Source organism: Staurois parvus, unplaced genomic scaffold (genome assembly GCF_062004578.1).
Source record: "Staurois parvus isolate SC_StPar_1 unplaced genomic scaffold, SC_StPar_1.0 ptg000439l, whole genome shotgun sequence".
Lineage (NCBI taxonomy): Eukaryota > Metazoa > Chordata > Amphibia > Anura > Ranidae > Staurois > Staurois parvus.
In genome coordinates this window covers 7,790,051-7,799,222 of record NW_028318235.1, presented here as the reverse complement: position 1 = coordinate 7,799,222, position 9,172 = coordinate 7,790,051, and the positions used below count along the sequence as shown (strand labels likewise).

At 41.2% G+C, this 9,172-nt stretch overlaps 1 protein-coding gene across 1 annotated transcript in view; it reads left to right on the top strand.

Annotated features, from left to right (window-relative positions):
- The first annotated feature begins 1,616 nt into the window (after positions 1–1,616).
- The window catches only part of FKBP8 (FKBP prolyl isomerase 8), a 106,313-nt gene continuing 98,757 nt past the window's right edge, over positions 1,617–9,172 (top strand). Inside the window, exon 1 of the mRNA XM_089687912.1 lies at positions 1,617–1,709. The gene's annotated coding sequence lies outside the window, so the exon portion shown is untranslated. The remainder of the gene's footprint in view (positions 1,710–9,172) is intronic.

Here is a 9,172-nt window from a genome sequence, read left to right as displayed (position 1 = left end):
ACACAGCTGCATGTCCTAATTTGATAGGTGTGCAGGGGCAGGTATGTAAACAATACAGTTCTCCTCCCTGTCAGCTTGTGCACACTGCACAGCACAACCATCCAAAGCACTGTGATTACAGTGAAGCACACACACAGAGCTTACTGTGAAACAGCACAGTTAACCCTTCGATTGCCCCTCATGTTAACCCCTTCCTGCCCAGTGCCATTAGTACAGTGTCAGTGCTTTTTTTTTTAGCACTGATCACTGTATTGGTGTCACTGGGGATGTCAGTGACATCAAGTCAGTTCCCCCCAGTGTCAAAATGCCTGCTGCAGTCCAGCAATAAATTGCTGATCACCCCCAAAAAATAAAATAAATAAAAATTCCACTATCTCTACCCCCATTTGTAAATACTATAACTTTCACGTAAATCAATTCATTTACACATATTGGGATTTTTATTTTAGCAAAGGAGCAGAATACATTTTGGCCTAACTTTATGACGAAATTTTATTTTTTTTTATTTTTTTTACTGGACATGTTTAATAGCAAAAAGTCAAAAATATAGTTTTTGTCTCAAAATTGTCAGTCTTTTTTTCTTTTATAGCACAAAAAATAAAAAATGCACAGGCAATCAAATATCACTGAAAGAAAACACAATTTGTGGGGAAAAAAAGGACGTAAATGTCATTTGGGTGCAGCGTTGCATGACAGCGTAATTGTCAATTAAAGTAACACAGTGCCGTGACACAAAAAATGGCCTGGTCGGGAAGGGAGGGGAGTAAATGCTCAGGAGGGCAAGTGGTTAATTTTACCTATAGGTAAGCTTATAATAATGCTTACCTGTAGGTAAAACTAATATATTCTCTCTTTCCTAAAGCCAGCATATGCGCTCTGAAGGAACAGCATACCCATGCCTTTCCTTCAGAGCTGTGCGCTGTGGCCTGCGGGAGTGACATCATCATGGCCCGGCCTTTCAGACAGCTGGAGATCACAAGCCCAGAAGAAGGACCAGGTGATGATGGAAGCCTCTGCAGCGGTGACAGCGTGCCGCTGGAGGGCATCTTTTTAGGGTAAGTCCTACATAATGTGCTAGGATGTGATGCATACCATCACAATATGACATTACCTTGCAGGGGACTTTTTTTTTTTGTCTTTCTTGTGGTTTACTACTGCTTTAAGATGCTGGCGCCAGAGCGAGGACGGCCGGTGACACCGACTACGTTGAGTACACCGCTGGACTGAGGGACGGTAAGTGGCTGGCTTTTTAAAAATCAACAGCTACAGTTTTTGTAGCTGTTTTTTTTTTACACATTTTGACTGGTGCTCCGCTTTAACAAGTATCAAAATGATTTTGTTCAACGTGGCAGCCTGACAACTAGCATTTTTACAGGAAGTCAGGGTACTTATTTCTCCCACAGTGGCTATTTCAGAGGCACGCAATGGCATTCCTATTTCTATTCAAGACGTGTTCCATTCACCCTGACAAATATGTCTGTGTTACTTTATTACTGCCGTTAGCTATTAGAACTCCCAATAGACAAGGCTACACAGAATAAATGTCAGCTGATTAGTCACGTGCAATGCTCAGCTGTCCGACCAATCAGGAAGCAGAGTGTGCTAGCCAATTGCAGTGCTGTTTACGTGCTGATCCCGGAAGGGCTTCTGAATGCAGGTGGAAGCAGCTGTGGGTCCAGGGAAGGAGAGGAGACTGCTCGCAGTGCACGGTAATGGTGGTTTATGTCGGTGATAGCCGGCTGGTGTTTGCGTGCGCGCTGTGCTTTGTGGACTAGTGGCAGAAGTGTCTTGTAATCATTTCCCCAGCAGTTGTGTTCACTAGCAGTACGGGCTATTGGCAGTGTATTCTAGCTTCAGGTCCCCCTGTCGCTACTTGTTCCAGTACACTGCATTTCTAAAGAGGATTACCTACCTGTCATATGGAGTATATGACACCTAGCATAGCCTATACAGTTTTATTATAGGCATTTATGTAGTGCCAACAATTTCCAATTATATACTACAGGGCTGTAGATATATATATATATATATATATATATATATATATATATATATTTATTGGGGGGGTGGGTTCAGCTCACAGTTGAGCTGATTTTTACTGCTCCCCAACTTCTCCCCTTTGGAAGGGTTGGGTGGGTGTTCGGAATGAATTAAGGAAGGTGGGTGTTAGGAATGAGTGAAGGAAGGGGTGGGTGAGTGTTAGGAATGAATTAAGGAAGGGGTGGGTGGGTGTTAGGAAGGGGCGGAAGGAATGAATGGTGGAAGGGAGGTTGGACTCGCATGACTCAGTCAGATGCATCAGAGCTGTCGGTTGCTCTGTGTACAATTTCCCGCACACACCTCTTCTGAAGCTGAACCTACTGGAGTGTGGGCGGGCACAGGGGGAGACAGAGCAGATCCAGCCTCTTTCCCCTCTTCTCCTATTGGTGTGGAGGATGGAGGGAGGAGCTAGGCACTGAGAAGAACACAGAGGGGAGGGGGGCAGAAAAAAAACTGATCGGGGATGATCAGTGCAGCGGTGGGGGAGTGACAAGCAGCGATCACCTGTATGGCTTTCAACGAAGCAGCTGATAGCTGCAACTCCTCCTCTCCCTCCCGTGGCTTCCAGCTGCTTCATTGAAAGCCACACAGGAGATTGCTGCTTGTCGCTGCCCCCACCGCCGCCCCTCCTCCCAAACACCCCTAGTTCTGGCACTGCTCGCCTTACCTTATTTCCATTCGCAGGTGAGTGGAAATTTCGAGGGCTGCAGGGGTGGTTGCCCCTGATACACCATACATTGTACGTTCACTCCATAAGTCCCTACCCTCAAGGAGCTTACAATATAACGTTCCTAACTCGCATTCATATTCGTACGTACACATACCAGGGCCAATTAAAGTGATTGCAAAGGCTTATTTGCCCGGTTGCCGACCAGCCACAGTACATATACTGCGGCAGGACGGCACCACTGCTCAAAATCACGTTTATATAGGGTAGGGAGTACGTGACTGCCCTACCCGCGCCGCTGATGGTGGCCACGGGTGTCAATCACCGGGTCCCGGCCGGTCATTACCTGCCAGGTCCCAGCGATTGCCGGCAAATGGTGACACAGAGCACAGCTGCATTGTTTTCAATGCAGCTCTGCTCCCTGTCAGTTCCCAGCTCACTGTTCTGGAGAGCAGAGCTTAGCTTTCCAAGATAGCGTGTTCCTGTGAAGAACACATCCGCCCACTAGTAAAACACTCCCCTCACACAGTTAACCCTTTGATTGCCTAAAAAGTTAACCCCTTCCTCCCCAGTGCCATTAGTACAGTGTCAGTGCTTTTTTTTTTTTTTTTTTTTTTTTGCACTGATCACTGTATTGGTGTTAGTTCCCCCCCAGTGTCAGAATGTCCACCGCAGTCCCACCATGAGTCGCTGATCACCGCCATTAGTATTAAAAAAAATAAAAATTCCAGTATATATACCGCCATTTGTAAACGCTATAACTTTCACGTAAACTAATTAATTTACACATACAGTATTGGGGTTTTTTTTTAGCAATGACATATAGCAGAATACATTTTGGCCAAAATTTATGACAAAATTTGATTTTTAATTTTTTTTACTGGACATGTTTTATAGCAAAAAGTCCAAAATATATATTTTTTTTATAGCGTAAAAAAAAAATGCACAGGCAATCAAATACCACCAAAAGAAAGCTCAATTTGTGGGAAAAAAAAGATGTAAATGTCATTTTGGTGCAGTGTTGCATGACCGCGCAATTGTCAGTTAAAGCAACGCAGCGCCGTAACACAAACTGCTTATATAACTGCTTCCTGACCACCCTATAGCAGAAATACTGCTACAAGGCGGCACAGGTGTGCAAAATCATATATAAAAATAAAAAAAGTCAAAACTAAAAAAAGAAAAAGGCATCTGCGTTTGTGAGCATTGACCCTGTGCCAGTATGTAAACAGCGGTTGCACCATGCATGTGAGGTATCGCCGTGAACGTCAGATCAAGGGCAGTAATTCTAACACTAGACCTCCTCTGTAAATCTAAATTGGTAGCTTGTAAAGGCTTTTAAAATGTTGCCTATAGATATTAAAAACGTATGCAGTTTGTCGCCATTGCACGGGGCATGCGCAGTTTTAAAGCATGTTATGTTTGGTATCTATCTACTCGGCATACCATCTTTTATATTTTACTGAATAATTGGCCAATATTTAGTGTTTTTGTGCATTGAAAGTAAAACAAAGTGTATTATTTTTAAAAACAATTGCGTTTGAAAAATCGCTGCGCGAGTACTATGTAATATAAAAAATTGCAGCACCCACCATTTTATTCAATAGGGTGTTTGCTTTAAAAAAATATATAATGTTTGGGGGTCTAAATTAATTTCCTAGCAAAAAATACAGATTTTTTTTTTTTCATGTGAACAAAAAGTGTCAGAAAAGGCTTGATCTTCAGGTGGTTAGAAGAGCGAGTGATGTGTGGCATAAACTTCTAATGCTGGGCATAGAATGCCCCCACCCCCCCAAAACGAAAGTAGACACCCCAAACTATTTGTTAAGAGGCATGTTGCATTGATAGAGCTTTTACCACAAGTTTTTGGAAAATGACAAAAAAAAATATTTTTACACAAAATTGTCACTTAAATGATTTACTGCTAACACATGCCATGGGTATATGTGGAATTACTCCACAAAATACATTTTGCTACTTCTCCGGAGTATGGGGGTACCACATGTGAGACGTTTTGGCAGTCTAGCCAAGTACAGGACCCCAAAATCCAATAAGCACCATCAGGCTTTTAAAGGGCTTTATTTCCTCATTACACTTCCAGACTACCTATCACGGTTTCAGAGGCCCTGAAATGCCAGGATAGCACCTAACCCCCCCAAAATGACCACTTTTTGGAAAGTAGACACCCCATGAAATTTGATCAGAAGCATGTTGAGTATTTTACAGATCTCGTTTGTTGCCACAAGTTTTTAAAAATTGAAGAAAAAAAACAAAAATATATTTTTTTTTAATTTTTTTTTTTGTATTTCAAAACCTTGTGAGAAAAAATGAGATCTGCAGAATACTCACCATGCCTCTTTTTAAATTCCTTGGAGTGTCTACTTTTCAAAAAGGGGTAATTTTGGGGGGGGTTAGTGCTATCCTGGCCTTCAAAACTGTGATAGGTAGTGAGGAAGTGAAATGAGGAAGTTACGCATCTTCAGGCTTTCAAAGTGGTCAATGGATATCAGGCTCCTGTATGTGGCTAGGCACCCAAAAAGTCTCACCCATGTGGTATCACCATACTCAATAGAAGTAGCAGAATGTATTTTGGGGTGTAATTCCACATATACCCATGGCTTGTGTGAGAAATCTATAATTTAAAAAAAAAAAAAAAGTTTGTATAAAATCTTCCATGGACTCAATGTCTCTCAGCAGATAGCTTAGGGTGTTTACTTTCTGAAAAGGGGTCATTTGGAGGTGTTTGTACTATCCTGGAATTTTAGCATCTCAAGAAACGTGATAAGCAGTCAGAAAGTAAAAGCTGTGTAAATTCCATTATCTATACCATAGTTTGTAGACGCTATAACTTTCACATAAAGCAATCAATATACACTTTTGGGGATTTTTTAACCAAAAACGTAGCAGAATACATTTTGGCCTAAATTTATAACAAAATTTTATTTTTTTTGGATATTTTTTATGACTGAAATGAGAAAATATTGTTTTGTTTTTTTTTAATTTTTCTCCTCAAACTTTTTTTTTTTTATAGCGCCAAAAATAAAAAGTGTACAGGTGATAAAATACCACCAAAAGAAAGCTCTATTTGTGTGAAAAAAAGGACATACATTTCATTTTGTACTGTATTGCATGACCGCACAATTGTCAGTTAAACTAGTGCAGCGCTGTATAGCAAAAAAATGGCGTAAATTGCAGTATCTATACCATAGTTTGTAGTCACTATAACTTTCACACAAAGCAATCAATATACACTTATTGGGATTTTTTTTTACCAAAAACATGTAGCAGAATACATTTTGGTCTAAATTTATAACCAACTTTGAGTTTATAACTAACTTTGAGTTTACTATATATTTTTTATAGCCGAAAGTAAAAAGTATTGTTTTTCTTCAAAATGTTCAGTCTTTTTTTTGTTTAAAGCACGAAAAATAAAAAGCGCACAGGTGATCAAACACCACCAAAAGAAAGCTCTATTTGTGTGAAAAAAAGGACGTAAATTTCGTTTGGGTGTAGCAATTGCATGACTGCGCAATTATTAGTTGAATTAGTGCAGCGCCGAGTAGCAAAAAGAGGCCTGATCATTAAGGGGGGTTAATGTTTTAGAGGGCAAGTGGTTAAAAAAAACATTAAACAAACGTCTACACATGTCAATTACCTGCTCTGTGTAGTGGTTTTGCATGCATCAGCCCTCTTCTCAGGTCCCCTGTTGGCACTCCTTGCCCCTCCCTCTCTTGGGTGCCCCCACAGCAAGCAACTTGCTATGGGGGCATCCGCTGCTCTGTGTGTCCATTCACACACGCAGAGCACAGTTTGGCCCCGCCCCCTCTTATTGGCTAACTGGCTGTGATTGGGAGCCACTGGTTCCTGATTCTGTCTCAGCCAATAAGCAGAGGGAATCCGGGGATGGCCGAAACTCCAGTGCAAATGCTGCACAGAGAAGATGTTTTACCTTCATGTATAGAATGCATGTGTGTAGTCAAGGCTTTTGATTTATATGGGAACTGTTCCTAAACTGCATATGTGTGAAAAGAATAATCCTGAGAGCTGATCCTGTCCTGAAACTGATGTGAATAGCTACTGTAACAATTGGCTGTGAAACCTGAGCGTCAACCCGCACCGCACATGTGTAAATCAGCTCTTACCCTTTAGAACCCACACAGACGCGGGGAGACCATGCAAACATGGGTGGTAGTGCCGTGTTTGGGAATTGAACCAATGAGCTTAGTGCTGCCCAACTGAAGTGCTAACCACATAGCTGCTGTAGTTAGGGCTTGAGTCCATGGGATTTGTTTATCTCAAATTCAAGTCGATGGGAAATGCGCTTAGAAGGGGGCTGGAAGCATCCTGTGCTGATCTTGACACAAGGGGAATTTACTAAGGGCCAATTCACACTTGAACGCAGTGTGGGAAATCCATGTTCCATGCGTGTTTTCAGCACCACGTTCAAAACACACCACAATCGCGATCTGCAGCAGGTGTCACTGTAAATTTAGTGACACCACAACTGCAAGTGCATTTTCCTGCACTGGATTGCATGGTACAATAGCACAATGCAATCCGGTTGCTGTGTCTTTTTTAAAGTAGTGCATGCACTACTTTTGGTGCAGTCCCACATGATTTCAGCTCATTCATATGAACAGGCTGAAAACACACTGCACTTGGGTGCCATTTATGGTGTGAACTGGTCCGAAGACTGCAGCACCTGCGCATGACAACCATTCAGCTTCTTTTTTCAAAGCTTGAATAGGATTGATTATGTTCCATGCCACCTAAATTATGTGTATTTATGAATATTCCAATGTACTAAAAGTCAACACAAAATTAATAACCAATAATAAATACTGTGATAAGGGTGGCTGCAAACAATAAAGTGTTCCCACAATAAATCTAGTAATCCAAAAAGTGTGATTTTGCTCCTCCTTGTGATTATAAGTGTATAAACTGTGCAATAAAGCTCATCACTGTAGATAAACAATGGAATGAATAAAAATTCAACAATATTAAAAAATTTTCAATAAAAAAATCAAAACCAAGTGTCCTATAATGTCCACAGTTTGTAAATTGTGCTTTCTGTTTTTCTGCCGAAATAACCGTGTACCACCTCCTGTGTTACTATAGACATGCACACTGTGTATCCACCCACCTTTTAATCCTGCGCTCACATCTACGCCTAGATCTGTCCTCTTTACAGGTCATAAGCACTTGTTTCCCTTTACTGAGATCCTTGGGTCAGCTCCTCACCTCCTTATGGGCTCCCCTCACTTTTGGTTTTCCATCCCGAGGTCACTTAATGGTGCTCTTTAATTCTTGGTATGCTCACACATAAGAGTATCCCTATGGTGTAGTATATAAAATATTTGTGATTTTTAAAAAACAAAGGGAGGCACAACATCACACTTTTTGGAGTACTATTTTCAAAGCTTCAAGTGGTAGTAAACTCTTTTTTTTAATACTTTGACCTACAGGCAAACATATAATAAAGCTTACCTGTAGGTAAAATTATCTCCTACACGTGCACCGTTTAGGAGATATTCGCTTTTTTTGACATGCCCGTGCCGTTCCTTCAGAGCACTGTGATGTGGCCTGGGACTCCTGCATGCATGTGCGAAAGTGACGTCACCATGGCTCAGCCAGTCAGATGGACAGAGCTTGCGAACCCAAAAGGAAGACCAGGGGATGATGGAAGCACTGCCATCGGTGACGGCGTGCTGCTGGAGGGCTTCGTTTTAAGTCCTTTATAATGTGCTAGTGATTTAGATGAGGACTAAAAATGTCTGCTGCTGTCCTAATTAATCTTTGCTTGCTAGCTTTGGAATGTGCGCACACTGGAAGAGACTCACATTGACACACAAGTTCAGTCTATGAACACTTCTAGTTTATTATAATGAGAAAGTGAGCTTATATATGCAAAATGATGCAAGAGTCATGTGACAACAGCATAAACATTATATTCGTCTTTGGTCATTTCCACATGAAAACAATCTCCCTCATAGTATAGGTGTGATCTTCTTCCAAGCCTTTTCTATAGGAAGAAAAACATTCCTTTGTCTCAAGTTGGCACGATAGGAGGGGGGGTTGGTGCGTGTGAGCAGACATTTCTTAAGCAAGGATTTCTTAAAGTACCACAAAGCCCAGCAGGCAGAAAATATACACACAACATATGTATTCATACTAAACATTTAGAAATATGAAAGAAATAGTATTAAAGTATAAAAGTTAATATGTAGAAAAATGTGTAGAAAAACATATATATATTCAATAGGAAACGAAATAGGCATTTTACCATATCCATCACACTAGTATTTGATGCCATTACCTTGCAGGGGATTTACCGTATTTTTTGCTCCATAAGATGCACCTGAGCATAAGACGCACCTAGGTTTTAGAGGTGAAAAACAAGGAAAAAAAATATTCTGAACCAATGGACTGCAGACACAGTACAGGGGATGACCAGAGACTGCGGAC